The 17,761-nt window shown below is 39.8% G+C and overlaps 1 protein-coding gene and 1 pseudogene across 2 annotated transcripts in view; one reads left to right on the top strand and one right to left on the bottom strand.

Annotated features, from left to right (window-relative positions):
• Nucleotides 1-17,761, bottom strand: part of TNPO3 (transportin 3) — a 101,636-nt gene that overhangs the window by 72,975 nt on the left and 10,900 nt on the right. The window contains exon 2 of one of the 2 annotated variants that reach the window (XM_032276018.1): nt 12,912-13,072. The exons of the other annotated variant lie outside the window; for it this stretch is intronic. The gene's annotated coding sequence lies outside the window, so the exon portion shown is untranslated. The remainder of the gene's footprint in view (nt 1-12,911; nt 13,073-17,761) is intronic. 2 annotated transcript variants of the gene reach the window in all.
• Nucleotides 590-2,238, top strand: LOC116550034 (annotated as a pseudogene).

Raw genomic sequence — 17,761 nt, 5'->3', positions numbered from 1 at the left:
ACACAACATACCAAAACTTATGGGATGCAGTAAAAGCTGTGCTAAGAGAAATAAAATGTATAACTGTATATGCTTACATTAAAAAAGAAAAAAGGCTCAAATGAACAACGTAATTTTACACCTTAAGGAACCAGAAAAACTAAATCCAAAGCTAGCAGAAAGAAGGAAATAATGAAGATTTAGGGCAAAGGCTAACAAAATAGAGAATAGACAAACAATAGAAAAATCAAAGGAATGCTACAAAAAGATCAACAAGGTCAGTCCCGGTGGCCGCGGTCAGGCCACCCCTCTGCCAACAGCTCCAGTGCCACCTTGGGGCAGCATCTCTGGCGGGTGGAAGCAAGGCACTGACAGGCACAGCAGAGACGTCCTGTAGCACTGGCTCAGGCAGCAGCATCTTCACTCTCCCTGGTGCCCAGGTGCTCTGAGAACATTTCCACTGCTGCTCTGAGGGCACAAGAGGCAGGATTTGGAATTCCTGGAGAACTGTCTTTGTGAGAAGCTGCAAGTATTTCTTTCAATTCCATCTCTTAATTTTCGATTTTGTTGTGTTTCAGAGAAACAGCAAGAAACCATGAGAAGTTTAGTAATGAATAGTTTCACTGCCACTAACTTCCTTGATGAAGGTTTTACTGCCAAGGACATTCTTGGCCAAAATATAATAAATTTTCTTCTGATGATGATTAGGATGCCTTCTATGTCATGGACCTTGGAGACATTCTAAAGATACAGCTAAGATGGTTAAAAGCTCTCCCTTGGCTGGGTGCTGTAGCTCACACCTGTAAGCCTGGTACTTTGGGAGGCTGAGGCAGGCGGATCATAAGGTCAGAAGATCAAGACCATCCTAGCTAACATGGTGAAACCCCATCTCTACTAAAAATACAAAAAATTAGCCAGGCATGGTGGCACGTGCCTGTAGTCCCAGCTACTCAGGAGGCCGAGACAGGAGAATCACTTGAACCCAGGAGGTGGAGGTTGCAGTGAGCCAAGATCGCACCCCTGCAATCCAGCCTGGGTGACACAGTGAAATTCTGTCTTTAAAAAAAAATAAACAACTATTCCTCTTGTCACATCCCTTCATGCAGTCAAATACAAATATAATGATAGCAGAGCCATCATGAAGACTCTTGCTGCCACGGGGATAGGATTTAACAGTGCTAGCAAGGCTGAAATACAATTGGTACAGACTCTGGGGATGCCCCCAGAAAGGTTTATCTATGCAAATCCTTGCAAACAAATGTCTCAAATTAAGTACGCTGCCAATAATGGAGTCCAGATGAGGATTTTTGGTGGTGAGTTCGAGTTGATGTCAGTTGCCAGAGCGCACTCAAAGCAGAGTTGGTTTTTAAGATTGTAAATGATGATTCTAAAGCAATCAGTTGCCTCAGTGTTAAAATTGGTGCCACGCTCAAAGCCAGCAGGCTTCTTTTGGAATGCGCAAAAGAGCTAAATATTGATGCCACTAGTGTCAGCTTCCATGCAGGAAGTGGCTGTACTAATCCTGAGACCTCCACGCAGGCAGCCTCCAACGTCCACTGTGTCTCTGACACGGGAGTTGAGTTTGGTTTCAGCATCTAACTGCTTGATACTGGCAGTTGCTTTCCTGGATCTGAGGATGTGAGGCTTAAATGTGAAGTATTACCAGTGTAATCAACCCAGCATCAGACAAGTATTTTCCACCAGGCTCTACAGTGAGAGTCACAGTTCAGCCAGGCAGATATTCTATGTGGCATCAGCTTTCACTGCCAAAAAAAATCATATTAAAAGAACAAACAGGCTCAGAACAGACCTTTATGTATTACATGAATGATGAAGTATATGGATCATTTAACCACATCCTTTATGATCATGCACATGTAAAGCCACTGCTGCAAAAGAGACCTACATCAGTGAGAAGTACTATTCATCCAGTATACGGGAAGAACACATAACAGCCTTCATCAGATTGTTGAGCACTGTGATCCGCCCAAAACATATGTAGGTGATTGGATGCTCTTTGAAAACATGGGCACTGACACTGCTGCTGCTACTTCTACTTTCAATGGATTCCAGAGACCAACAATCTACATGTGGTGTCAGGACCAGCATCTCAACTCATGCAGCAAATCTAGAACCACAACCTCCCACCCCAAGTAGAGGAACAGGACATCAGCACCCTGCCTGTGTCTCATGCTTGGGAAAATGGGATAAAACATCACTCAGCAACTTGTGCTTCAGCTAGTATTAATATGTAGATATCACTCTTGCATTTGTTAACTACGAGTCCGGCTTGAATTAGGGGATTTTGTAAGAGTTGGGTTTGCACGGATGTGGCAATATGAAAGACTAGGATATGGGTCACACATTGTGTTCCTATGAAAACTATTTAAATATTTGTTTTATATGGATTTTTATTCACTTTTTAGACATGCTACTCAAGAGTGCCCCTCAGCTGCTGAGCAAGCATTTGTAACTTGCACAATGGCAGAACGGGCCAAAAGCCTAGTGTTGTGACCTTTTTTTTAAAGAAAAGTATTTCAAAATTAAAAAAAAAAAATTGACAAAAGCATAAACTAGATTAATTAAGAAATAAGAGACAGCCGGGTGTGGCGGCTCACGCCTGTAATCCCAGCGCTTTGGGAGGCCAAGGTGGGCAGATCACTTGAGGTCAGGAGTTCAAGACCAGCCTGCCTAGCATGGTGAAACCCCATCTCTACTAAAAATCCAAAACATTACCTGGGCACAGTGGCACATGCCTGTAATCCCAACTACTTGGGAGGCTAAGGCACAAGAATCACTTAAACCCAGGTTGCAATGAGCCGAGATCATGCCACAGCACTCCAGCCTGGGCGACAAAGTAAGATTCTGTCTCAAAAAAAAAAAAAAAAAGAAAGAAAGAAAGAAATAAGAGAGAGGATTTAAATAATCAGAAATGAAAGTCAGAATATTACTACCAATTTTACAGAAATAAGGATTATGAAAAGTATTATGGATAATTGCAAGTGAACATATTGAATAATTTACATGAAATAAATTCCTAGAAACATAACCTACCAAGACTATATCATGAAGAAACAGAAAATCTGAATAGACCTATATAACTTGTAAGGAAATTAAATCCGTAAAGAAAAACTTCCCAATGAAGAAAAGCCCAGGACCAACTGGCTTTACCGGTGAATTTTATAAAACATGTAAAGAATAATCCATTTTAAACTCTTTCCAAAAACTGAAGAGGAAACAACACTTCCCATTCATTCTATGAGACCAGCATTATTCTGATACCAAAGCTAGATGAAGAAACTATAAGAAAATTACAAACCAATAACATGCCTTATGAATAATAATGCAAAAACCCTCAACAAAATACTAACAAACTGAATTCAACAGCATATTTTTTTTCTCAATTTTTAAATTTTTACTTTCAAAATTTTAAATTTAGAGATGGGGTATTGCTATGTTGCCCAGATGGGTTTCTAACTCCTGGCCTTACGCAAACTTCCTGCCTCAGCCTCCCAAATAGGTCAGATTACAGGCATAAGTCTTCATGCTTGGCTTTTCAACAGCATATTAAAGGGATTATACATCATCACCAAGTGGGATTTATACCTGGAATGCAAGGGTGGTTCAACATATGAAAATCAATGTAATATATACCATATTAACAGAATGAAGAAGGAAAAGACATGGTCATCTCTATTTATGGAGAAAAAGCATTTGATAGACTTCAACACCCTTTCATGATAAAGACACTCAACAAATCAGTAATAGAAGGAAACAACTTCAACATAATGAAGACCATATATGGAAATACCCACAGCTAACATCATACAACAGTGAAAAACTAAAAGCTCTTCAAAACTCTAAGATCAGGAACAAGACTAGGATGTCTACTCTTGCCACTTCTATTCAACATAGTATTCAAAGTTCTAGCCAGAGCAATTAGGCAATAAAAACAAATAAAGAGCATCTAAATTGAAAGGAATTAGTAAAATAATCTCTGGTTACATATAATGTAATATCATTCTACTTGATCTTACATGTAGAAAACCCAAAAGATCCCACAAGAAGATTGTCAGACTTAATAAATGAATTTGGCAAAGTTGCAGAATACAAAATTAACAGATTAAAATTAGTTGCTTCTACATACTGACAATGAACAATCTGAAAAGAAACAATTCCATTTACAACAGAATAAAATACTCAGCAGTAAACTTAACCAAAGAGAGAAAAGACTTGCATACTGAAAATTACAAAACATTGCTGAAAGAAATTAAAGATGACACCAATAAAGGAAAGACGTCTCATGCTCATAGACTGGAAGGCTTAATATTCTAAGATTTCAATACTACCCAAAGCAATCTACAGATAAAATGTAACCTTTACCAAAATCTCAAGAACATTTTTGGTAGAGAATGGAATTGCTTCCTTCACATGGAACCTCAAGAGACCCCAAATAGCCAAAACAATTAAAAAAGAATAATAATACTGGAGGTATTACACTTCCAATTTTGACACTTATTACAAAACCACAGTAATCAAAACAGTATGGTACTGGCATAAAGACACATACAGACCAATACAATGGAATAGACCCAGAAATAAACCCTCCTGAAAAAGTTCAAATGATCTTTGACAAGGATGTCACAAATACACATGGTGCTAGGAAAACCAAATATCCATAAGAAAAGGAACAAAGTTAGTCCCTTACACCATATATAAAAGTTAACTCAAAAAGGACTAAAGACCTAAACATAAGACATGAAACTATAAAACTCTTACAAGAAAGCCTAGGGGAAACGCTTCATAATCATTGCATTTGACAATGATTTCTTAGATGACATTTTTGGAATAAATATTTCTCCAAAGAAGATACAGAAATGACCTAAAAGCATATGAAAAGATACTCAACATCACCAACGACAGGGAAAGGCAAATCAAAGCCACAATGAGATATTACCTCATACCTAATATAATGACCATTATCCAAAAAAAACAAAACAAAGCAAAAAATCTCAAAAAATAGTAAGTGTTAGCAAGGATATGGAGACATTGGAACCCTCTGCAATGCTGGCAGGAATGTAAATGGTGTAGCTACTATGGAAAAGGGAATGGCGGTTCCTCAAAAAATTAAAAATATATAACTACCATATGTTCCAGAAATCCCAGTTCTGGCTATATATCTAAAAGAACTGAATATAAGATCTTAAACAGGGCCGGGAGTGGTGGCTCGTATCTGTAATCCCAACACTTTGGGAGGCGGGTAATCACTTGAAGCCAGGAGTTCAAGACCAGCCTGGCCAACATGGCAAAACCCTATCTCTTCTAAAAACACAAAAATTAGCCAGACATGGTGGCACACGTCTGTAATCCCAGCTATTTGGGAGGCTGAGGCATGAGAATCACTTCAACTTGGGAGGTAGAGGTTGCAGTAAGCCAAAGTCACGCCACTGCACTCGAGCCTGGGCAACAAACTAAAAAAAGAAAAAAAAAAGATCTCAAACAAATATTTGCGCACCCATGCTCAACTGCAGCCAGCTGCAGCATTATTCACAATAACCAAGAGGTAGAAGCAAACTAAATGCCCCTAAATGCCCATCTATGGATAAATGGATAAACAAAATATAGTATATACATGCAGTGAAATAAACGTTACTAAGCCTTCAAAAGGGAGGAAATTCTGGCACACACCACAACATGGATGAACCTCAAGGATACACCGAGTGAAAATACACTTATCACTAAAAGATAAATACTGAATGATTCCAACTTGTATAAGAGATCTAAAATAGCAAGACTCATAGAAACAGAAATTAGCCAGGCACCAGGGCTCATGCCTGTAATCCCAACACTTTGGGAGACTTTGGCAGGAGGACTGCTTGGGTCCTAGAAGTTCAAGACCAGCCTGGGCAATATGATGAAATTAGCGGACATGATAGCATGTCTGTAGTGCAAGCTACTGGGGGATATGGGCAGGAACACTGAGGTGGGAGTATTGCTTGAGCCCAGGATACAGAGGTTGTGGTGAGCCATGATCACGCCACTGTATTCCAGCCTGGGCAACAGAGCAAGACTTTGTCTTGGGAAAAAAAAAAAAAAAAAAAAGGAACAGGTTGAGCAGCTTAGAATCTGCTCAATTCCTTTTTGAATTTCAAAGATATCTGTCCCTGTCATAAAGACCTGCCAGAAGCAAAAGAAAATCATCTCAGGAAGAAAACATCATTTCTCTCTTCAACTTTTCTTAAACAACAAAAGCAAAGCCAGGCCAGGAACACTGGCTCACACATGTAATCCCAGCACTTTGGGAGGCCAAAGTGGGAGGACCACTTAAAGCCAGAGGTTCAAGACCAACCTGGGCAACAAAGTGAAACCTCATCTCTACACACACACAAAAGAAATTAGCCAGACATGGTAGTGCATGCTTGTCATATCAGCTACTTGGGAGGCTGTGGTGGGCAGTCCATTTATTTGAGCCCAGGAGGTCAAGGCTGCAGCGAGCCGTGATCACACCACTGCACTCCAGCCTAGGTGACAGAGTGAGACCTCGTCTGGAGTAAAGGAAAAAAAAAAAAAGCAAAATCAAGTGACAACTGGAAGGAAACAGACAATAGAAAATAACCATTATTTAGATAATGAATTATCAAAGACTAAAATAACTGATGTCTTAACCAAAGTGATAAAACATCACCAATAGTTGTATGTGACAACTGATGTGATTCAACAAAAATGACAAATTATCATCTATGCAGTATTCTTGCAAAAAATGTTTGATCTTATTGCATTCATGAGAAAAGTGCCAGACAAATCTAAATAGTAGGGCATACTAAAATCTGAGACAAACAGGCTGGAGTGCAGGGGCGTGATCTCAGCTCACTGCAACCTCTGCCTCCCAGGTTCCAGTGTCTCCTGCTTCAGCCTCCTGCATAGCTGGGACTACAGGCACCCACCACCACGCCTGGCTAATTTGTTTATTTTTAGTAGAGATGGGGTTTCACCATAGCTGGTCTCAAACTCCTGACCTTGTGATCTACCCGCCTCAGTCCCTCAAAGTGCTGGGATTACAGGCATGAGCCACTGCGCCTGGCTGTGTGTGTTCTAAAGGGACAGGGTCTTGACATGTTGCCCAATATGGCCTCCTGGGCTCAAGCAACTCTATCACTTCAGTCTCCTGAGTAGCTGGGCTAAAGGTGTGCACTCCTGTCTTGGATTTGTTTGTTGATATAATTATCTTAAAAGAAAAACAATACCCAAGTAACTAAAGAGACATAACAACTAAAAAAAAAAAAAAAGTATTATCCTTGAAGGATCCTAGATTAGAAAAAATAAAATTTTAGAAAACTAGAAATCTATAACTAGGGCAATTAGGAAAATTCGAATACAGGCTGATAATACCATCATATCAAAGTTAAATTTCTTGGAGTGACAACAGTTTTAGTTTATTTTAGAAAAACGTCCTCGTTCTTACAAGATACATGTGGAAATGTTTAAGAAGTAGGGCATTATAAGGTTTATTTCTAAAAGGTTAAAATAAAGAGTTGAAAAAAAATGAATAGCTGATTAATATATGTAAAGAATTAGAAGATGAAACTGGAGAATTTCCATTAAGAAATGGAATATATAAAAAAGAATTAAAAGGAAATTTTAGAATTAAAAAACATGGTAACTGAAATTAAGAACCATTAGAAAGGGCCAAACAGCAAATCAGACAACTGAAGAATAGATTACTATCCTTGATAACCGGCCAATAAAAAACAGAAAGACTGAAGCACAAAGTCAAAAAAAGAAGGAAAGGTAGGCCAGGCGTGGTGGCTCACACCTGTAATCCCAGCATTTTAAGAGGCCAAGGTAGGTGGATCACAAGGTCAGGAGTTCGAGACCAGCCTCGCCAATATGGTGAAACCTCATCTCTACTAAAAATACAAAAATTAGGGCCGGGTGTGGTGGCTCAAGCCTGTAATCCCAGCACTTTGGATGGCCTAGGCGGGTGGATCACGAGGTCAAGAGATCGAGACCATCCTGGTCAACATGGTGAAACCCCGTCTCTACTAAAAATACAAAACATTAGCTGGGCATGGTGGCACATGCCTGTAATCCAGCTACACAGGAGGCCGAGGCAGGAGAATTGCCTGAACCCAGGAGGCGGAGGTTGCGGTGAGCAATTGGAGTGCAATCGCGCCATTGCACTCCAGCCTGGGTAACAAGAGCGAAAACTCCGTCTCAAAAAAAAAAAAAAAAAAAAAAAAAAAAAAATTAGCTGGGCGTAGTGGTGTGTGCCTACAGCCCCAGCCAGAGGCTGAGGCACAAGAATCACTTGAACCCAGGAGACAGAGGTTGCAGTGAGCAGAGATTGTGACACTGCACTCCAACCTGGGTGACACAGCGAGACTATCTCAAAAGAAAAAAAAGAATAGAAGGTAGACAAGGAGAAGAATGTAAGTGACATGTGGGACGGGAGTGAAAAAGGCTAAAACATATCATTAAAATCCTAGCAGGAAAAGAGAAAACGGAAATCAGGAACTAACAAAGAACAATGGAAAAGCAGCTAAGTATTTGGGTAAATCCACTTAACACTGATTATATAAAGGAATAATATCTTGTCGGATTTAAAATATATTAAGAATAAAAATGTTTCAGAAGAGTTCCACATCCACCTAAGATGTATAATGACAGAAACAATACTGCTCTCCACAAGTTAGCAATACACAAAGGCAAATAAACTACAAAATAATCTTGCTTAAATACATCAGAAAGCTGAGGTCTTAGGGCAACCAAGTTGACTGAAATCTAAGGATAGACCTCTAACAACGAGAACGAAGGCAAGCACTGGCTCATCTACAACAGGACAGAGGAAGAAACTCAGGGCATCTGGCAACCAGCTCATAAAAATTCAGCTAACACTTCTAACAAATTGAGAAAGGCTGCATGTGAACACATAGAACCCCTGGGACTCAGAGGCACAAGGGGAACTCACAGTCACCCAGCAGGATCACCTCCACAGACCAGATACTCAAGAGAAAGACTGGGGTAGGGCAGAAGATCACCTCCTCTGATGTGCAGTCCTGGAGGAGGGGAACAGCCTCTGTTTTGGAAAACTGCAAAAATCTCTGACTGAACCCTTCTTCCCTGAACAAAAGCCTTAGGAAGGGGCAGCAAAGCATGTCACCCCTCAAAGCACAGGTTAAGACTCACTACAGTTAGCATAAAAGAAAAACCTCTACCCCTAGGGGATAGGCATAAAACAGTCTTGAGTCTATAATATCACCAACACCATGAAAAGTCTTCTGCCACTGAGAGAAGGGGGGTGGGGGGGACTATTTTGCACAATACCTGCCAGATGCAAGGCAAAGAATGAATGCCACAAGAAAAACTAAGATCACTGAGGCTGCCCTACCAATGAGAATGGCAGACAATGGAAATGCTAGACTAGGGTAGACCAGGGCAACAGAGAATGCTACTATTCCCTCCTCCCCTAAATATGTGAACAAATTCTAAATACACCATACTCAAACTCCTGAAACAAGAGATAAACAGAAATACTGAAGGCAAGCAGAAGAAAAGGACACATTAAATACAGAGGAACAAAAGTAAAAAGCTAGAGCAGACTTCTTGTCAAGAATGAGGATGCCAGAAGACAGGGAGAGGTAGATCTAAAAAATGGAAAGGAAAAAAGAAAAAAAGAATTCTAAAGCCAACGAAAATATATTTCTAAAATGAAAGCATTCAAGACAAAGAACCCAATGTAAAAATGGACAAAGCAAAAAATAACAGATGATAGCGATTTTGAAGAGAAAAAGAAATGCTTACACGTTGTCGGTGGGAGTGTAAATTAGTTGAACCATTATGAAAAGCAATGTGGCAATTCCTCAAAGAGCTAAAAACAAAACTACCATTCAATCCAATAGTCCCATTACCGGGTGTATACCCAAATGAATATAAATTGTTCTGTTGTAAAGACACATGCATGCGAATGTTCACTGCAGCACTATTTACAATAGCAAAGACATGGAATCAACCTAAATGCCCATCAATGGTGGAATGGATAAAGAAAATGTGGTACATATGCACCATGGAATACTATGCAGCCATAAAAAAGAATGGGATCAGGTACTCTGCAGGAACATGGACGGAGCTGAAGGCCATTATCCTTAGCAAACTGACACAAGAACAGAACATCAAATACTGCATGTTCTCATTTAAAAGTGGGAGTTAAATGATGAGAACACATGAAGACAAAGGGGAACAACAGACACTGGGGCTAACTGGAGGTAGGAGGTTGGGAGAAGGGAGAGAATCAGAAAAAATAACTAATGGGTCCTGGGCTTAATACCCAGGTGACAAAATAATCTGTACAACAAACCCCTATGACACAGGTTTACCTATATAACAAACCTGCACATGTATCCCTGAACCTAAAAGTATTTTTAAAAAATGGATAAAGAACTTGAATAGACATTTCTCCAAGGATACATGAATGGTCAAAAAGCACCTGAAAAGATTCTCAATATGATTAGCCATCAGGAAATGCAAATCAAAACCACAATGAGATATCATTTCATACCCACTAGGATGGCTATAATAAAACAGACGGACAATAACAAGTGTTGGTGAAGATGTGAAAAAACAGGAACCCTTATACACGGTTGGTAGGAGTGTAAAATGGTACAGCCATTTTTAAAATAGGATGCCATTCCTTGAAAGGTTAAAAATAGAATATTATTAGCCAGGCACAGTGGTTCACACCTATAATCCCAGCACTTTGGGAGACCAAGGTGGGAGGATCACTTGAAGCCAAAGAGTGTGAAACCAGCCTGGACAACATGATGAAACCCAAACTCTAGAAAAAATACAAACATTAGCTGGGCATGGTGGTGTGCACCTGCAGTCCCGGCTACTCAGGACACTAAGGCAGGAGGATTGCTTGAGCCAGAAAGGCAGAGGTTGCAGTGAGCAGAGATCACACCACTGCACTCCATCCTGGGCAACAGAAAAAGACTCTGTCTTTGATATCCAAAAAGTGGAAACAGTCCCAATGTCCACTGACCAATGAATGGATAAGATGTGGCATACATGTTGAATGGAATACTGCTCAGCATAAAAAGGAATGAAGTAATAATATATACTATAACATGGATGAACCTTGAAAACATCATGCTAACTGAAAGACAGTCACAAAGGATCATGAACTATATGATTCCATTTATATGAAATATCCAGAATATGCAAATTTCTAGAGACAGATTATTAGTTGCCTAGGAATGAGGTTGGAGGTGGAGGAAGGTCGCAGGCCAAGGAATACAGGTCTCTTTCTGACATGATGAAAATGTCCAAAACTTAATGGATAAAGCATCTATAAACATATTAAAAACCATTAAGCGGTATACTTTAAATGAGCAAAACATAGTTGCGTGAATTTTATTTCACTAAAGCTATTTAAAAAAACAGGCAAACAAATCTGTAGTGATATAAGTCAGAATAGTGGTTATGGGAAGGGAAAGATTTAGTGGGAAGTGGCATTCATACATCTGCTAGAGTAATAGAATGTGCTATGCCTTGATGTTATTGGTGATTACCTAAAATGAACATATAAGAAAAAAAACCATTGAGTCATACACTTACGGTGGTGCACTTTATGTAAGAAAATTATCTCTCATTAAAAAAATTACTTTTCTACAAGCAGAAAATTGCACCTTTTAATGTTCATTATGTTATTATATAGTTTGGGGTTTTGTTTGTTTTTTTGAAACAAGAGTCTCACTCTGTCGCCAGGCGCCAGCCTGGAGTGCAGTGGCACAATCTCAGCTCATTGCAACCTCTGCCTCCCGGGTTCAAGCAATTCTCCTGCCTCAGCCTCCCGAGTAGCTGGGACTAGAGGCGTGCACCACCATGCTCAGCTAATTTTTGTATTTTTAGTAGAGATGGGGTTTCACCATGTTGGCCAGGATGGTCTCGATTTCTTGACCTCGTGATCCGCCCACCTCAGCCTCCCAAAGTGCTAGGATTACAGGAGTGAGCCACCACGCCCGGCTAGTTTGGGGTTTTTTTTAATAAACTATAGATGGTAGCTAAATGAATTTCCTAGGACAACACTATGGGAAATTAGTCTTAGAAAAATCGACTTACTCGTGTAAGTCAACCTTTTTTTTTTTTTTTTTTTTTTACATCAACTTACAAATGTATCAAGTAGAAGCAAAAGGAAAGCACTATCTTCTAAATTCAAGCACCCTTATTTACTTTGATACTATCTTACCTGCTGGTCAAATGTACTGTTCCTTTCAAATACTGTATTGGTTTTTTCAGAATAATAACTAAATATGAGAGTGACTCCAAAAGATTCACTTGGTAAACTTGGGTATCAAAGCTACGTTGTCAATGAAAAAAATCACCCATGATGATATTGCCCACACTAAATGTCAAGGGTCGTAACTGTGACTTTGAATTCCAGGAGAGTTGAAGAATTGTTGACATCCAGCCATGCACGGTGGCTCACACCTGTAATCCCAAAGTTTTCAGAGGCCAAGGCAGGAGGCTTGCCTAAGGCCAGGTACTTGAAACCAGCCTGGAGACAACATAGCAAGACCCTGTCTCTACCAAAAAAAAATCTAAAAATGACCCAGGCACGGTGTACTTGCAGCCCTAGCTACATAAGAGGCTGAGGCAGGAAGACTGGTTGAGCCCAGTAGCTGGAGGCAGGGGCAAGCTACGATCACACCACTGCCTTTCAGCCTGGGTGACAGAGTGAGATGCTGTCTCAAAAAAGAAAACAAAATGAAATCTTGTTTTGGCCACTGAGTCGTAAAGAAAGCGCAACCAAATCCTGATACCCTACACACTACAGTACATTGCTTACTGTTCTCCCCTCTGCTAAACAGCAGAGGGAAGGATGAGTATCAAGGAAGGAAAAGGGATTCTTTATAAGGAGAGAATAAAGCACTTACACTTCATAGGACTTTCTAGCCACAGATGCCAGGTGCTACCCACTGAAATCCAGGATTGGACTAAGCTCCACATTTCTGAAAGGACCATCTCAACTGAAGCCTGGGGCTCAGAGTCAGCAGGAGGAAGCTGCAGCTCCCACTAGCAGCACATTTCAAAGAGGCTGCAACAAGAGAACATTTTCCATTTAAGCATCTAATTCCAATCTTCCATTTCACAAAGCAGTAGCAGAACAGGCCTTTATGTCAGTCTTTTCAAAAGATATTTCCATGACTATGTGATGAATATGAGGCAGGCTATGGCCCAGCAATCCTTTCACTAACATGCTCTAAGCCCTTCATTATACTTCACAGCAGATCCTAAAGTACTTGCTCCCTTTTATCTTTAATGGTGCACTGTTGCTCCAAGACTCACTTCTGCACTAACATTTCTAAAACTGCCGAATCAACCAGAATCACTGAGCAGGCCCCCAACAATGCAAGCACACACCCAGACAGGCGCCTAAGGACTCATTAGCTGCCAAGAATTAGAAGCACATTACAGCTGCTAGTTAATCCAACACAAAAACTCCTCAAATTAAGCAGAATTACCTAAAATACTTCACTGAGAACCAAAGAGCTCTGGCAAATAGAAAATAAAGTTCTGGAAATACCGATAATTCAATAAGACTTGAAAAGTAACGTGTCAGGGTGCTGCATTTTTTTTAAGCATTTCAATGAGTGAACAGTACTATTTATTAAATGAAGACTTTCAAAGATTTATAGTATATTGGGGAAAGTTCTGGGAAAGAAGACTACATCAGAACACAGAGTAAAAAGGATTCTTAAAAAGAAAACTGGCCGGGCGCAGTGGCTCACGCCTGTAATCCCAGCACTTTGGGAGGCCGAGGCGGGTGGATCACGAGGTCAAGAGATCGAGACCATCCTGGTCAACATGGTGAAACCCTGTCTCTACTAAAAATAACAAAAAATTAGCTGGGCATGGTGGCGCGTGCCTGTAATCCCAGCTACTCAGGAGGCTGAGGCAGGAGAATTGCCTGAACCTAGGAGGCGGAGGTTGCAGTGAGCCGAGATCGTGCCATTGCACTCCAGCCTGGGTAACAAGAGTGAAACTCTGTCTCAAAAAAAAAAAAAAAAAAAAAAGAAAGGAAAACTATAAATCAGTCAAAGAAAACAACATTTTAAATATACGTCCTGCAACCATGTGGTATGGAGCTAGAAAAGTCAGAGTTTCCCTAATCAAGAAAAAATTATTTTCATGAGACAGGTAAAGAAAGAACAAGTCTAATTTACCTGAAACAGAAAAAGTAATTTTTTAAAGTCATCAACTATCTTAAGTTCTTTTATCTAATCCTTTATGAGAATTTTACAAACAAGATAAATTGCTAGATTTGTTACAACAAATTACTTCCTGATAATTTTCTCAGAGACTGGGAAGAAAAATGGTTTGAAAGGATATTAATTAAGAAAAAAACTGAGGGGCACATAAAAAATCCACACTACCCAAAAAAATTTTTCAAATTTACTTCTTTTGCAAGATGGCCTGAAACACAGAAAACAAGATGAAATAAAACTTGGCTAATATCTTCTTCACCATAGCAGTGATACAGCAACTCCCATCCACCAAAAAAAAAGTTGTTAAACGAAAGTATTAGCCAGGCACGGTGGCTCACACCTGTAATCCCAGCCCTTTGGGAGGCCGAGGCGGGTGGATCACGACATCAAGAGATCGAGACCATCCTGACCAACATGGTGAAACCCCATCTTTACTAAAAATACAAAAATTAGCTGGGCACGGTGGCACGCATCTGAAGTCCTAGCTACCCAGGAGGCTGAAGCAGGAGAATTGCTTGAACCCAAGACGCAGAAGTTGCAGTAAGCTGAGGTTGTGCCACTGAACTCCAGCCTGGTGACAGAGCGAGACTCTGTCAAGAAAAGAAAAGAGAAAGAGGAAGAGGAAGAGGAATAGGAAAGAAGACAAGAGAAAAGGAGAAGAGAAGAGAAGAGAAGAGAAGAGAAAAAAAAGAAAAGAAAAGAAAAGAAAAGAAAAGGAATCATAAATCCCCTAGCAAGCTCCCAGACCCACAAAATACAGTTGGGTATATATAAATAAATTTTCTAGAAGTAAAAAAAAGTTCACTTATAGAGGTAAGTTCAGTCAGCTTACATTTTCACAGCCATCTCCATAACAGCTAAATATATAATCAAAAGAAAAAAAGTATTTTCCTTAGGAGGGAAGATATTAATAACTAAAAACAAGTACTTAAAAGGAGGGGCCAGGTGCAGTGGCTCACACCTCTCATCTCAGCACTTTGGGAGGCCAAGGTGGGAGGATCACCTGAGGCCAGAAATTCTAGACCACCCTGGGAAACACAGCAAGACCCAGCCTTTACATGACAAAAACAAATAGCAGGATGTGACAGTGTGCACCTTTGGTCCCAGCTTCTAGGGATGAGCGTTAGGGGACTGAGGTGGGAGGATCACTGGAGCCCTAGTTACAGTGACTTGTGATCCTGCCACTGCACTCCAGACTGGGTGACAGAATGAAACCCTATCTCTAAAATAAACTGAAATTAAATCAAAATAAGAGAAAGAAATAAGGCCAATGACAGTCCTGAACACTGTGGTCTTCCCAGATTCTCATGAAATCTCAGTGCTTCTGAGACAAACATTTTCAAATAATCCTGTATCATAATGACCTCTGATAAATGAATTTTGGCCCAATTATGTAGTTGTTGGTCGGTCACACATAAGATGGTACTGAGATATCTTGCCCCAATTTTTTTCATGACAAGAACCCCTATCCAAAATAATACTCCTCAATTACCTGTAAATGTGGGTATTAATCTCAAGAATAACCCTGAAAAAGACAAATAAATTTAGATCCATAAAGTCAACTTCAGTTGGGAATGACCAAGGCAAGCACTGCTTGATAATCCTTTCACTGCGGGCCTTATTCATACTAGGTAGTCTTGCTTTAAAAATAGAAAACGAGGCCGAGCGCGGTGGCTCACGCCTGTAATCCTAGCACTTTGGGAGGCCGAGGCGGGTGGATCACGAGGTCAAGAGATCAAGACCATCCTGGTCAACATGGTGAAACCCCGTCTCTACTAAAAATACAAAAAATTAGCTGGGCATGGTGGCGCGTGCCTGTAATCCCAGCTACTAAGGAGGCTGAGGCAGGAGAATTGCCTGAACCCAGGAGGCGGAGGTTGCCGTGAGCCGAGATCGCGCCATTGCACTCCAGCCTGGGTAACAAGAGTGAAACTCCGACTCAAAAAAAAAAAAAAAAAGTAATAGAAAACGCCAAGCTTGAAACCATTTCATTTGAAACAAACAGCCCATGCAAGGGTTGCCTGAAAGCCAAAATACAGAAAATTTATTTTCTTTCAATACTGGTCTCTATTTCTGCTGACCTGCTCAGTTTTATAACTCACGTAAACCAGAAGATAATTCTACTGTACATACTAAGCATATGTTAACAGTACTTAAGACTCAAATTTTTCAAACTTATATAAATGTAAGATGTCTAACTTAAAGTATTGTCATAATGTATTAGTTTTTAAATCTCTGAATGTTTATTTACATAAAAGCATGTATATTTTCTTGAACTCCTGACCTCAAGTGATCTGCCCACTTTGGCCTCCCAAAGTGTTGGGATTACAGGTGTCAGCCACTGCACCTGGCCCTTTTTAAAATTTTTTTTGTTTTTGAGATGGAGTCTTACTCAAAACATGTATGTTTTCATGTGCAGTTCCAAATATATTATCCTGCTTTGAAAATAACTGTTAAAATGATATTACACTATGATCTAGACAGAAAATACAACTAGGAAGCAATGAATACAAAAGAAAAAAAAGAATTGTGCTGTGGGCTTGAGAAAAAATAAGTAAAAACCATTATGCAAACTCTGTTAACAGAAAATTCACCAAAAGGAAAAATACTTCTTTTCTAATATTTCATTTTGGACACTCTACCAGAAGAGGAAAATTAAATCAGTGCTTTTAAGAGTATCTACATACCAAACACTACAAAACCATCCCCTGTAGCAATACTGTGAACTTCCAATAAAGAGAAATAAGGTTTCTCTTAGAGACTTCACCTATACAGCTGTAAAAATACTCTCTGGTAGTATTTCAGCACCATGGTACAACCTAGGGAAATACAGGACAGATAGTCTGAGTAATCTCAGCTTCTTATGAATTAGATTTGTTTTTAGGTTCAACCGGGCTTAGAAATCTGAGAAACAGTATGGCAGTTCCTTGAATAAGTAAATAAATAAATAAACATAGAATTACCATATGATCCGGAAATTCTGAGTATACTGCATATCCAAAAGAACTGAAACAGGGACTCCCACACGTATTTGTACAACCATGTTCACAGTAGCATTATTCACAAAGGTACAAGCAAATGTCCATTGATGGATGAATAGATAAACCAAATGTGATATATATATACACATATACACACACCTGGACTATTATTTAGCCTTAAAATGGAAGGAACTTTGACACATGCTACACGCGTGCATGAACCCTAAAGATACTATGCTAAGTGAGAATAGCCCATCACAGAAAGGCTAAATATGGTATGATTCCAATTACATGAGGTACCAAGAATAGTCACATTCATAGAGACAGAAAGTAGAATGGTGGGTGCCAGGGACTAGGGGGAGGGCAAATGGGCACCTATTGTGTTTAGTAGGCATAGTTTTAGTTTTACAAGATGAAGAAGTTTTGAAGATAGATGATGGTGATGGTTGCACAACATTGTGAATGTATGTAATACCACTGAACTGCACACTTAAAAATGGTTAAAATGACTGGGCACAGTAGCTCATGCCTCTAATC

The sequence above is a fragment of the Sapajus apella genome, unplaced genomic scaffold, assembly GCF_009761245.1.
Source record: "Sapajus apella isolate SASKATOON/1434 unplaced genomic scaffold, GSC_monkey_1.0 scaffold7, whole genome shotgun sequence".
Classification (NCBI taxonomy): domain Eukaryota; kingdom Metazoa; phylum Chordata; class Mammalia; order Primates; family Cebidae; genus Sapajus; species Sapajus apella.
This window is presented reverse-complemented; position numbering and strand designations above follow the sequence as displayed.